Below are 12,343 nucleotides of genomic sequence, written 5' to 3'. Positions count from 1 at the left end.
GAGACCCTGAATTTATGGCTTATTACACAATCTGTAACCACTAATCCCTTCTTTTTGTCCTATGACTGCAGAGGAGTTAACATGCCCCTCTACCTTGAATAGTCCCTTACAATATTTGCTGACTACTTATGCTGAACAATCTGTTTCACTTCGCGTTTTGCTGTGATGTGGAAGTACCTTTCCCAGACCTGAAGAAGAGCTCTGTGTGGCTCGAAAGCTTCTCTCTCTCACCAGCAGAAGGTGGTCCAATAAAAGAGATTACTTCATCTACCTTGTGTCTCTAATATCCTGGGACTGACATGGCTACAAATACACTGCAAACAGCAATCATTAGGCAAATAGATATACCTGTTGGCCCAGTATTTTCACTGCAAAGATGAGAGAAGAAACAGTTTATCAGTAATGTCCAGAGAGTTTTGTTTGATCGCCGCCTCTTGTAAGTCTTACGCTTTGTCTAGACTGGCAAGCGAAAGACGAAACTTCGGGCGTTTAGAGGTGTTAAAAAAACACCCCACCGAAAGACAAAAGTTTTGTCCCCGACAAGCACTGGTGTGAACAGCGTTTTATCAGCAGGAGTGTTGCTGACAGAGCTAACACCACTCATTGGGGTGGAAGTTTTTTGTCGGCAGGAGAGCTCTCTCCTGTTGACAAACAGCGGCTATACTGCACACCTTTTAGCAGCACGGCTGTAGCGGCACAGCCATGTTGCTAAAGGTGCATAGTGTAGAGATAGCCTTAGTTGTCACTCCGCTTTCCTTTTGATCTTTTTTTTTTTTTTTTTAAACTACAGCCACTCTCTGGCTTTACCCTTGTGACACTGCATCCCATATTCTTCGTAGAGATATTGTTATGATATGAATATGGCATAATTAAGAGGTGTTCTATGCTAGATGGGTCATGTGAGGTATCCTTGGGAAGGTTATGGTTTACTGAATATGATTATCCTGTTTGTGTGCATGTATCATTTCTGTATCTGAAGTTAGGAATATTGACTATGTAACAATTACAAGTGGGTTTACACCAGGGGAACGCCCACCAGACAGAATGCAATGGATGGGCCATTAGGGAGAACAATTGGACTTTGAAGATGTTAATCTCCCACCTTCCTGAGAAGCTTCCTGGGATGCTGCTTTGACATAGCAGGGTCATGTGATTATGTCACCTGGTACTGAACTCCATCTTGAACTACTAATACGGGGTGGGTATCAAACTGGGAAACAAAGGATTCCTGCCATATGTAAATTCTATAAGGCAGGGAAGTGAGTTAATCAAGATTCATTCTTCGCTGAATCCCCACCCAGGATGACTCCTGGAAAAATCTAAGAAACAAAGACAAAAGGGGTAGGGGGAGACTGAGCCTAGGCTGGAAAAGGTGTTTGGCCTGTGAAAGAAATATCTGGAGTTATAAGTTGCAAGAAAGAGCAAAACAACATTTCGGGTGAGAAATTACTACTAGTAACCAGATTCCTTAGTGTATTAAGCTTAGTTTGCGTGTTTGTTTTTATTTGCTGGGTAATCTGCTTTGATCTGTTTGCTATCCCTTATAATCATGTAAAGTCTGTCTTTTGTAGTTAATAAACTTCTTTTTGTTTTCTCTAAACCAGTTTGTAAAATTCATAACGGGGGGGCAAAAAGCTGTGCATATCTTCCTCCACATTGAGGGAGGAGGTTAATGTCAATTAGCTTACGCCATACAGTTCTCTGTGCAGTGCAAGACAATACAATTTGGGGTTTATGTCTGTGTTCCCTGTAAGCTGTGCAGTTGGGTGGCCACCCAGGAGAGATTCAAGTGCCGCGCAGTTGATTAGCAGAGCCACGCACATCCAGCTGGCAGCATGTGTTCAGGTGCTCCTCTCCCCTGCTGCTTTGCAGCCATGTTGCTCCTGCAGCTGCTCCTGGGACCCTCCTGCTGGCTGTGCAGAGCAGGGGGAGGAGGGTGCTGATGTCAGGGTGTCCCCCCACCCCCAGCTGCTGTACCCCATCTCCACAGAGCAGGGTAGAGGGGACAGGGCCCAGGACTTGCAGCAGCTCTGAAGTCTGAACAGGCCTTCGGGTGAGTGAGTGCCTTAAAAAGAAAGTGCATGGTCTCTCAGAGCCTTCCCCAGCAGCCAGCACGCACAATTTCCGTGTGTGTGTGTGTGTGTGTGTGTGTGTGTCTCGTGCACACACGCACACTCTGTCTCTTCCCCTCCCCCTGCCCATGTACCCCATCTCCACAGAGTTGGGGAGGGGGACATGGTTCAGGAGGAGAGCTTTCAGTTAGTTTTTTGACTGATCTGTGCATTTCATAATTTTTATTTCTGTCTTACACTTAATTTAATTCTTCGAGTAGTGAGTTCTAAAATGCCTAACTTGTCCTGGCTGCAGTAATTATCCCTATTGGTAACTTTTTAAAAATATATATATTATGTCTAGGTTTTTTGTTTCTACTGGTGGTGCACATCTGCACATTACCTTGGTGCACATAACAAAATTTATTCCGCACGTGGGTGGAAAAAATTAGAGGGAATCTTGGTTTACACTCCAGAGGGGTGTGCACTTGAGTGCTGGGCAGTTCCTTAGCTGAAAGACTCCCCATGAAGTCCTGATTTAAGTGTCTTTGTCTTTCTGCAGCTGAGTGTTTCCCTACCTGTGTGTGTGCTAGAGGAGGCTTGAGGGCCTGGCTCTGCAGGGCAGGGTGAGGGAGCCCTGTCGGGTGGAACAGTGGTACCCCAGTATATCAGGTGGCACCCCAGAGTGGGGGTTAACCCGTCACAATCCTCCTTTTGGGGAGGGTAAAATTTGGCAGTTAGTTATGGCCTTAAATAAATTAGCTAATATTTGAGAGGTGCTATCAAGCTGTTTTGAAGTATTGTTTAATAATAGTATTTTAAGTGCTTGTTAATATCTGGTTTGTCATTGTCTCAACAATTTGCTCATTAATAATTTGTTTCCTGGTTGGATATTAAATTTCTGACTGATGTTCAGAGAACATGTTCTGTTAGATGTAGTTACTTGCGGCATTGCATATATTTTAATGAAAGTAAAAAAATGAACAGAGTCAAAGACTTTCCTAAAGCAGAGTTTATTCGAATTGTAAACACATTTATTTTTAAAGCTTAGTGATAGTTACAAAGAGTGTTTACACCCATGATCAGTACAGAAAATATCAGAAGGTTAAATATTGATTCCTGTCACATGTCAGAAAACCACCATGGTTAAACTGACATTTATAGATTCTTTCCTGTAAACTGGAATTCAGTTAATTAGCTGTTATAATATATGTGAAGTGAGCTGTAGCTCACGAAAGCTCATGCTCAAATAAATTGGTTAGTCTCTAAGGTGCCACAAGTACTCCTTTTCTTTTTGTAGTTATTCAGGCTTTCTCAGGGTGTGTTGAGTGAGGAGGATATTGTTTTAGAGTTGGTGTTGGCTTGGCAGTGCTTAATGTTACCTCATTATGAATTATACTGATTCTTAGATATTTGTACATCTAATATAGCCTGGGTATACAGACAAGCAATATAAATTGGAAAAAAAGAAAATAAGCTTTGTTTTGTTTGTTTTTCATTTTTTTATTTACCAGAGACTTATATTTCATTTATGAACCTAACAGTATTTGAAAACAAACACCAAATCAGTTAACTATTTGTGAACTCAATAAAGCATGCTCCCTTTATACAGCTGAGAGCGCTCAGGTGATGTTAACCAGTAATAGAAAATAAAATAGTTAATTTAGAGACTGAAAATAAAGTCTTTCTCTGGCTCCTGCACATTGCCATACATTTTTTTGGTGCTGATTAAATCACATTATCACAGCACAGAAAGAAGTATAAGTTTGCTGTATTCATGTACTTAAATTTGCAGGTCATCTGGGTCTATTTCAAAAATATATATCTTTCCCTTTAGGAACAGAATATACCCTATTTACTTTCACTAGAAAGATTTATTTTCACATTTGTTTTCCACTAAGGTTATGGACACTATTTTATATTACTTATATTTTAAAAATCTAACTTATTAATGGCATCATTCCAAAATATTTCTACAATATTTTGAGATACTGACAGAAGTCTAAATGGTTGACTGAAGGTTTTTAAGCAGCGTTTTTCCTCCAAATCTTTAAGAAAATCCCTACTCAAATGATATAGCAGATCATAGAAATAACATGTCTTAAAAGCTAGCAACTGGCTCTTTATCAAGACCATGATGATACATCGGTTTACTAGAGCCTTGCCATTGGATAGATGGGTTGACATGGTGGTTTACAGTTGCTTGGCCAGTACAAGTACAGTCATTTAGTAGCATCGTCTGACCTGAACCTTTTGCCAAACCTGGAGGGGTATCTACCTCACCGAGGCCAGGTTGCAATGCTTATGTGTTGTTTACTGTTCATGCCCAAGTCCTGAGTTGAGTGGAGTATTAGGTGCTTCTCACGAGCTAAGAGTTTTTTGGTGGTGATGATGTGTGTTCTCTGGGGAATCGGAATGTCTCCTCACTATCAAGGCTGTGGCTAGGCGCATTGCTGGTTAGTTCCTCTGCTTATTTGATGGGAAATTGCTGTCCGTTATTCCTCTAATTCTCTCTACAAATATACATACTAGATCTTGACACACTACTTCCCTGCCCTGTACCTGGCGTTGCAGAACAGATTGAGACATGTGACAGGAAGAGACAATCACATGTGGATCACATGTTGGAGAAGCCCAGGGGCTGTTGTAAGGTGCTCCAGCTTAGAATCTTGCAGCCCAACCCAAACCTGACGACACGTGTCTGGTTTAGGTTGAGTAGAGTCTGAAAACAACCTGACATTCTTGGGCGCAGGTTGGGTTGGGTAGTCTCTGATCATCTCCTCCGGCCTGTGGGGTTGGTCAGCGGCAGCTGTGTGCCTCGCTCCTGCCAGCCACTGCTACTTCACTATGCTGTGTGTGCTGTGGAGAGAGTGTGCCAGTGAGTCACAACGTGGCTTGCTCTGCAGCACACACAGCATAGCAAGGCAGTGTCAGAAGGCAGGAGTGGGGCACACGGCCACTACCACACTGACCCCATGGGCAGGAGGTGGCTGAAGATGGATTGCAGGCCTGGGCGTAGGGAGTATGGAGTCCCCACCAGACCAAGCCCCAAGGATGAGGTGGCAGTGTTGAGACAGGTTCGGAGGGAAGTATCAGGTTCACATTGGGTCTGAAAATGACTCCTGTCGGATTTGGGCTAATCGGGTTGAGGTCAGGCAGACCTCTACTCCATCTGACAATATTCCCCTAGTGACCATTCACCAGCTATGGATAGCTGGAGTGCATTGTGGTATGCCCCATCCCCAATTACCTTGATATGCGGCATAGCATATCCTTCCGTAGAGTTTTTTAAGGTCAGGCTTGACAAAGCCCTGGCTGGGATGATTTAACTGGGAATTGGTCCTGCTTCGAGCAGGGGGTTGGACTAGATGACCTTCTGGGGTCCCTTCCAACCCTTATATTCTATGATTCTATGATTCATAGCGCAATATTTGGTCTATGTGGAGGCTGGTGTAAAAGCTGGCTTTACTGGCTCTATACCTGTGGGGACGCTAGTGAACCCTAGTCAGAGGAACACTGCCTGAGCTATGGAGAGGGAGTGGAGCAAAGCAGAGGATCTGTCCCAATATGTTTAATGGCATTCATTTTATTATACTGTGGGTGAGGAATTTATATGTACACTGTAAATCTCTCATAAGAAAATAATAATAATAACCAATACTTTGCAGCACAGTTGCATTGTCTTTTTCAGGTATTGACAAAACACTTCGATGTAACACTTTGAAATAATGGAAATATAATTTCAAATAATTGCTGCTATTTTCTTTTATATAATCACTCATGATCTGTCTCTAAATAATTTGTTATGTTTGAAATATATAACTTTAATCTGGCTGTGGGATGGCATTTCTACTGTTTTTCTAAAATGAGACAATCTCTGAGCATTAATCCTCCAAATCCTATTTAAAAAGTGCAAATTAGGAAGACTAGAATTCCTACTGGGATTTTTTCACAGATTTATGAAACCTCTCAATTCTTAAAAAAAACAAAACCCCACAAATAAAATGGCTAACTATGTAAATGGAAGAAGCATACGTGGCTGCACCTGTGAGTTAAAATTTTCCCCATTTCTTCCCCTAATTGGATTAGCTGGTTTATCTTCTATTTAAAGAAACTGAAATAATTTTGTAGTACTTCGCATTTAGAATTGCTCTCATTGGCAACTCTGACCTCCTCAGTGATGCATTTGGTATACCACATAGCTGGGAATAATAAGAAACCAAACAGAATAAAATACAGATTACCAACTATCTCACTTTTTACTTTTATATGCTATACATAAATAGAATTATATGTGCATGTTTATAATATACATGCTGTAAACAAATGGGAGAGTTGGGTCACATATAAAGGTTTGCACTAATTAAAATTGGGGGGAAGGTTTCCATTTATGGTTTTAAAGTGGGTTGTAATGTGCTGTGGTGGATATATAGCCAGGAGGGCTGAGATAAATATCTAATAAATCACCGCAATAAAAGCTTGATCACCCTCTCATGTACAGAGCAACTATGGAATCCCTAAAAAGTGGATACAGTCAGACCGTAGATATTCTCTCCTTGTATATTATCTTACTGGGTATCTAGTGTGTTATATATGTTGTTAATATAATACACTGAATTAAAAAACTAAAGCTATAATGTGGGCACTTAAATGCATTGGACCTGTTTTGCCTTTGAATGGAGAGTTCTGCTTAAAACTCCCTGGTAGTACTTGACCCTTTGTTTGCTTCCAAATGTTTGCTTCCATTTTAGTTTATCTCTGAACTACAAGACTAATTGTAAAATGTTGTTAGAAACTATTAATTGCATAATATATCATCTATAAATAAAGAGGCAAGCAGTAGTAGATGTTTTCAGTTATCTGATAAACCTATATCATGTTAAATATATTCTGTTCCATACACCTTCTTCCAAGTGCTGTCCTTTGAAGTCAGAGATTTTGTAGAAGTGAAGCCGTGTGCATTATAAAGGGCAAGTTCAGAGTATGAAATGATTAACACATGAATTTCAGGGAACTCATAATCTCCACATTTTTATAGTTCTTTCACTATTTGAGTTGGTCCTACATCCTACTGAGTAAGCTAGTGTGCTTCTGAAACATGGATCTTTTACTTTCAGAACCAAAAACTGTCTAAAAAGAACAGGTACTGAGAATAATAGATGGTGGGTTCTTCATAGAATCATAGAATATCAGGGTTGGAAGGGACCTCAGGAGATCATCTAATCCAACCCCCGGCTCAAAGCAGGACCAATCCCCAATTTTTGCCCCAGATCCCTAAATGGCCCCCTCAAGGATTGAACTCACAACCCGGGGTTTAGCAGCCCAATGCTCAAACCACTGAGCTATCACTCTCCTCCCCTCCCCCCCCTTCAGTTGCATGTTTCTTTTTTTCTTTTTTCTTCAGTTTGGTAAAAGAGAATCTGTGGTGGACTTTCATCTAGGGGTTTGATGGGATGAAATAAATGTTTCCACAAATGTTATTTTTCTTACAAATCCCAAAAAGCATGTTCTCAAATATTGATTATTTCATTGAATGTGTCCATTCCACTGTAGGCGTGTGAATGCCTCCTTCACAGTTGTCAGATAACTTTTCTCTCAGTGATATCTGTCAGGGTGGCTCAAGCGCTCTCTGCTGTTGTGTGCCACTACATAGCTTAGCAGAGTCCAGGATAACTCTGAAGCCACTTGGAATCTATACACTATGGAAGAAGAGGAAGCAGTTCCCACCACAGCAAGCTTACAGATATCGGAGCTTGAGCCCCAAGACCTGCAGAGAATAAGGGACAGGAATTACAGGAGGTGACCACCTCCCTTCTCCTCTGCGACAGTAGGTTTCTCTTGATCAGCAGCTCAGTCTAGACACACATTTTGACAGGTTTGTTTAGGGCAATATACCAGTGCCTACAGGCCCATCTTTTCCTACCGATTATGTTTTGCAATAGTCTCTCCCACTTCCTCTGTGCTTGGACTTGTATCACAACTCTTCAGTGGGTCTTAACCTTTGTGGAGCTGGGATATTCCCTTCAATTTGGTTCTATCCCCCTTCCCACCTGCCTTCCCTGTCCCTCTTCAGGAACCACTCTCATGAGATTGTTCTTCAGCAGGAGGTCGAATCTCTCCTTCTAGTGGGCACCTGTGATGTTCCCCTGGTGTTATCTGGACCAGTGATCTGCTAGGTCACTCCAATCCTTGACTCTGGGAGCCAGCTTTACCCTGCTCTGCTGTGAGAACCCCCACTCCCGGCCTGTTCACGCACAGCCTCTGGCATGTAAGCTGCTCCCAGCTACGTGAGTGAGCACTTTTGGCTAACCGCTGCTTGGATTGTGCAACTGAATGACACTAGCCAATATCTCCGGTCCCAGTTACAACCCTAGGAACCTCGGTCTTGCAGTGTCCAGTTACGCCCTCTGGATGCTGCAGGTTTATATGAGTTTGTCAATTTAACAAAGAAATTGATATGTACCAGGCTTGTTATCCCACAGGGAGTCTCTGACACACTTCAGACCAAAGGCACTGCTTCAGGTAGAATAAACAAACAAATTTGTTAACTACAAAAGATAGATTTTAAGTGATTATAAGTCAATGCACAAGTCAGATTTGGTCAAAGAAATAAAAGCAAAACACATTCTAAGCTGATCTTAACACTTTCAGTGCCCTTACAAACTTAGATGCTTCTCACCATATGCTGGCTGGTTGCCCTTCAGCTAGGCTTTCCCCTTTGGTCAGTGCTTTAGTCGCTTGTTGGCGGTGTCTGTAGATGGAGTTGGAAGAGAGAGAGCATGGCAAAAGTCTCTCCCTTTTATCATGTTCTTTCTTCCCTAGGTTTTGCTCCCCTGTCCCGACCCCATCAGAATCAGGTGAACATTACCTTATAGTCCCAAACTGACCAAGGAAAGAGGGGTGACTCACTCAAGAGTCCAACAGATCCTTTGTTGCTGCCTAGGCTAGTGTCCTTTGTTCCTGTAGGGCCGGGCTGGCTTTGTCCCATACGTACCCTGATGAGGTGTGAACTGCCCCTCTGCTCCTGGAGAGTTTTGTTTGGGCTTGTTTTAAGCCATGAGGACACATTTTCAGCCTCATAACTATATACATTACTATAACAACAGTGTGCAGTGCACCATGAGCCTTCCAAAGATACCTGACATGACAAACTTTGTATTGGTTACCACACAATCATGTTATAAGGATGAACATGGGCGTGCAGGGTGTTCCCCTGAGGTACAGAGTGTCACAGCGCCATAGCAGAAGTTCCTCTGTTTCTCAGGGAGAAAGGTTTTTATTCCTGCTGTTTCCTTATTCACAAAGTAAAAGGCAATCTCAGGCCTATTTTAGATCTGAGTGAAACAAATACCTGAGGAAAATAAAGTTCTGCATGGTTACCCTAGTTTCTATTACTCCTTCCCTGCTGGCCTCAACTTAAAGATCTGTTCAGACTACTGGAAATTTCTCAGGTTCATAGTGAATGGAAGCCACTACCAATTTGCAGTACTTCTGTTTGGCCTATAAGCAGCCCCCCACAGAGTGCATGATGATGGTGGTAGATGCATATCTTCGGAGGTTGGGGATCCATGTGTTCTTCTACCTGGATGACAGGCTAGTGAGAGGCCAATCCGAGATTCAAATACTGTCTGCTGTGACCATCATCTAGTCCACCTTCAGCGCCATCAGTTCCGCTCCATGGAGGAGGGTTGGGGGCATCACAGTCCGAGTTCATTAATGGATGCTTTCTTGCTACCATGAAAGAACTCTGTGCTCTATGCCTGTCCTCTGATACCATTACTTCCCAGAGTCTTGTTCAAGACCAAACAGGACGATGCTTACCTCGTACTGAGAGCACCAGCGTTTCCTTGACAACACTGGTTCTCAACCCTACTAGCATTGTCAATGAGATCTCGTCTGCCTTTTCTGTTGCACCCAGATGTGATTTTTCAGGACCAGGGCCATCTGCTCCACTGCAATCTGCAAGCTTGACAGCCTGGATGCTTCCTGGCTAACACCATTAGAAAGGGCTTGCTCAGAAGACGTTCAGGAATTACTTCTGAATAGTAGAAAGGCTTCAACTAGGTGTACTTACCTGGCTAAATGGAAATGTTTTTCTATCTGGCTCAACAGAAACATGTCTCTTCAGTGCAAGCCTCCATCAACCACATTTAGGGCTATCTGTTGCACCTAAAACATCAAGGTCTGACCGTTCTGCTACAGTACATTTAGCAGCAATTTCAGCTTTCCATCCTTCAGTGAGTCATAGATTGCTTTTTTGCAGTCCCAATATCAGATTTCTAGAAGGGTTAGACAGTTATACCCACAGGCACAAGAACCTGTTCCTCCAGGGGATCTCCACCTGGTGCTAGCAAAATTAATGGGATCACACTTTGAACCTTTTGTGTCTTGCTCCGTACTCCACCTTTCTGACGGTGGCATTTATGGTTGTGGTAACCTCAGCAGGCTGAGAGCCTTAGTCTCAGAACTTCCTTGTACAGTTTTCTAGAAGGATAAAGTTTACCTCCACCTCCACCCAAAATTCCTGACAAAGGTGGTTTCCAATTTCCACATTAACCAAGCAAATTATTTGCCAGTTTTCTTCCCAAAGCCTCACATACATAGAGATGAGGATAAACTTCATTCATTGGATGTTAAGAGTGTTAGCCTTCTACTTGGACCACGCTGATATTGGCATCCTTTCATCAGTGAGAGACGGTGGGAATTGCAGCCTATGATGTAAATGGTTTTCAATGTCCCATATGACTGAATAGTCGAATCCGAGATTTGCATGATCTTTGGCAGTTGCAAATACGTGTGTCTTGGTTGGGAGTTGCTTGCTTCCTGTGGGCACTTTTCTCTTCAAGCTGTAGGAGTCAGCTCCTGTCATGGACTTTGATACCCTGATGGAGATAATGGCGCCACTTGTTATGATCACTTGCCAAGATTTCCCTTTGTTTGGGAGCAATTCAAAATTCCTCCATATCTCGCTTGCATGTGTCTTTATAGCGAAGCCTGGGATGTCTGGTTGTTCTTGTTCCCTCTGATAGCTCCCCATATAGCATGTCCTTGGGTATGCATCTGTCTTCCAGCTACTCGTCTGGGCTGGGGGGACCACACTGGGTCCTTTGGATCCTCAGTGTAAGTTATTTGTCATGACTGCAGACAAGATGAAAGGCCAACTGGCTTCCCCTTAGTGAATTTCTTCCTGCATTCATTTGTGCTACCAGTTAACGAATATCCTGTCACTTCCTAGAGCTTCTGCCCACTCAAGCAGCTTCAGCAGCTTTCCTTGTGCAAGTACCTATTTAAGACATTTGCAAAGCAACAACTTGGTCATCGGTTCACATTTTTGCTGCTCATTATGCCATTTCCAGTCAGTGTAGGAATGGAGCCAATTTCTGACGGGTTGTTCTACAATCACTGTTCAGGTAGACTCCGATCCCTTCTCCATGTTAAACTGCTTGTGATTCCCCTACAGTGAAATGGGCACGTGCAATCATTCAAAGAAGAAAAAATATTTACCTACTATGACATTCCGGGGTACAATCCAGCCAGTGAGGGGTTGTGTCACTGCCTGCCCTGCAGCCTGGGGTACCTCACAATGCTTTGCAGATGTAGCTCCCAATTTGAGCCCCTCACAAACAGCCAAACAGAATGTAGGTAACTCCCTGAGTGTCTGTGTATAGCTGCAGCCTGCCAGCATACTCCAGTCACACTCTGGCTTCCACCAGCCTGAGTTACTACTTGGAGGGTGATCCCAACACACTCCCAGTCCTGAATTTTCCTTCAAAATGTGGGTTTTGCAATGTCCAGCCCTTTCCTGGAAAGTTAAAATATTTTAGGTTTGTTGCCCCTGTAAGGGAAAAATGTCCAACAGTTTGCTACTTTAAATGGGGTTACCCAAACAATTCAGTTTGAATGTAACACTGGATTTGTTTGATTCAAGAAGAAAACAAGTTTATTTAACCACAAAGAGAGAGATTTTAAGTGAGTACAACCATACGGCATTAAAGTCAGAAATGATTACAAGAGAAATAAAGAGAAAATGTCTTCTTGTGCTAAAACTTAACAAATTAGACTTGGTTCAAGATCAGATCCTTACCACATGATCCCAACAACACGGCTGTCCAAATTTCAGGTCAGGTTCTCTCCAAAAGTCAAATGGCTGCTTCCTTTTGTTGTCTTAGGTCAGAGAGAGAGAGAGATGGATAGGAAGAGATACCATGAGGTGTTTTTACCCCTCACTTTGTAGTCCAGTCCCCCTTTGAAATGCATTTCCTTGAAGGGTTACCCTGAGATAAAGTTAATTC

The 12,343-nt window shown here is 42.7% G+C and overlaps 1 protein-coding gene across 3 annotated transcripts in view; it reads left to right on the top strand.

Annotated features, from left to right (window-relative positions):
• The window catches only part of STX18 (syntaxin 18), a 122,085-nt gene that overhangs the window by 68,671 nt on the left and 41,071 nt on the right, over nt 1-12,343 (top strand). The gene's annotated exons all lie outside the window — the stretch shown is intronic.

Source organism: Caretta caretta, chromosome 4 (assembly GCF_965140235.1).
Source record: "Caretta caretta isolate rCarCar2 chromosome 4, rCarCar1.hap1, whole genome shotgun sequence".
NCBI classification, from domain to species: Eukaryota; Metazoa; Chordata; order Testudines; family Cheloniidae; genus Caretta; species Caretta caretta.
This window is presented reverse-complemented; position numbering and strand designations above follow the sequence as displayed.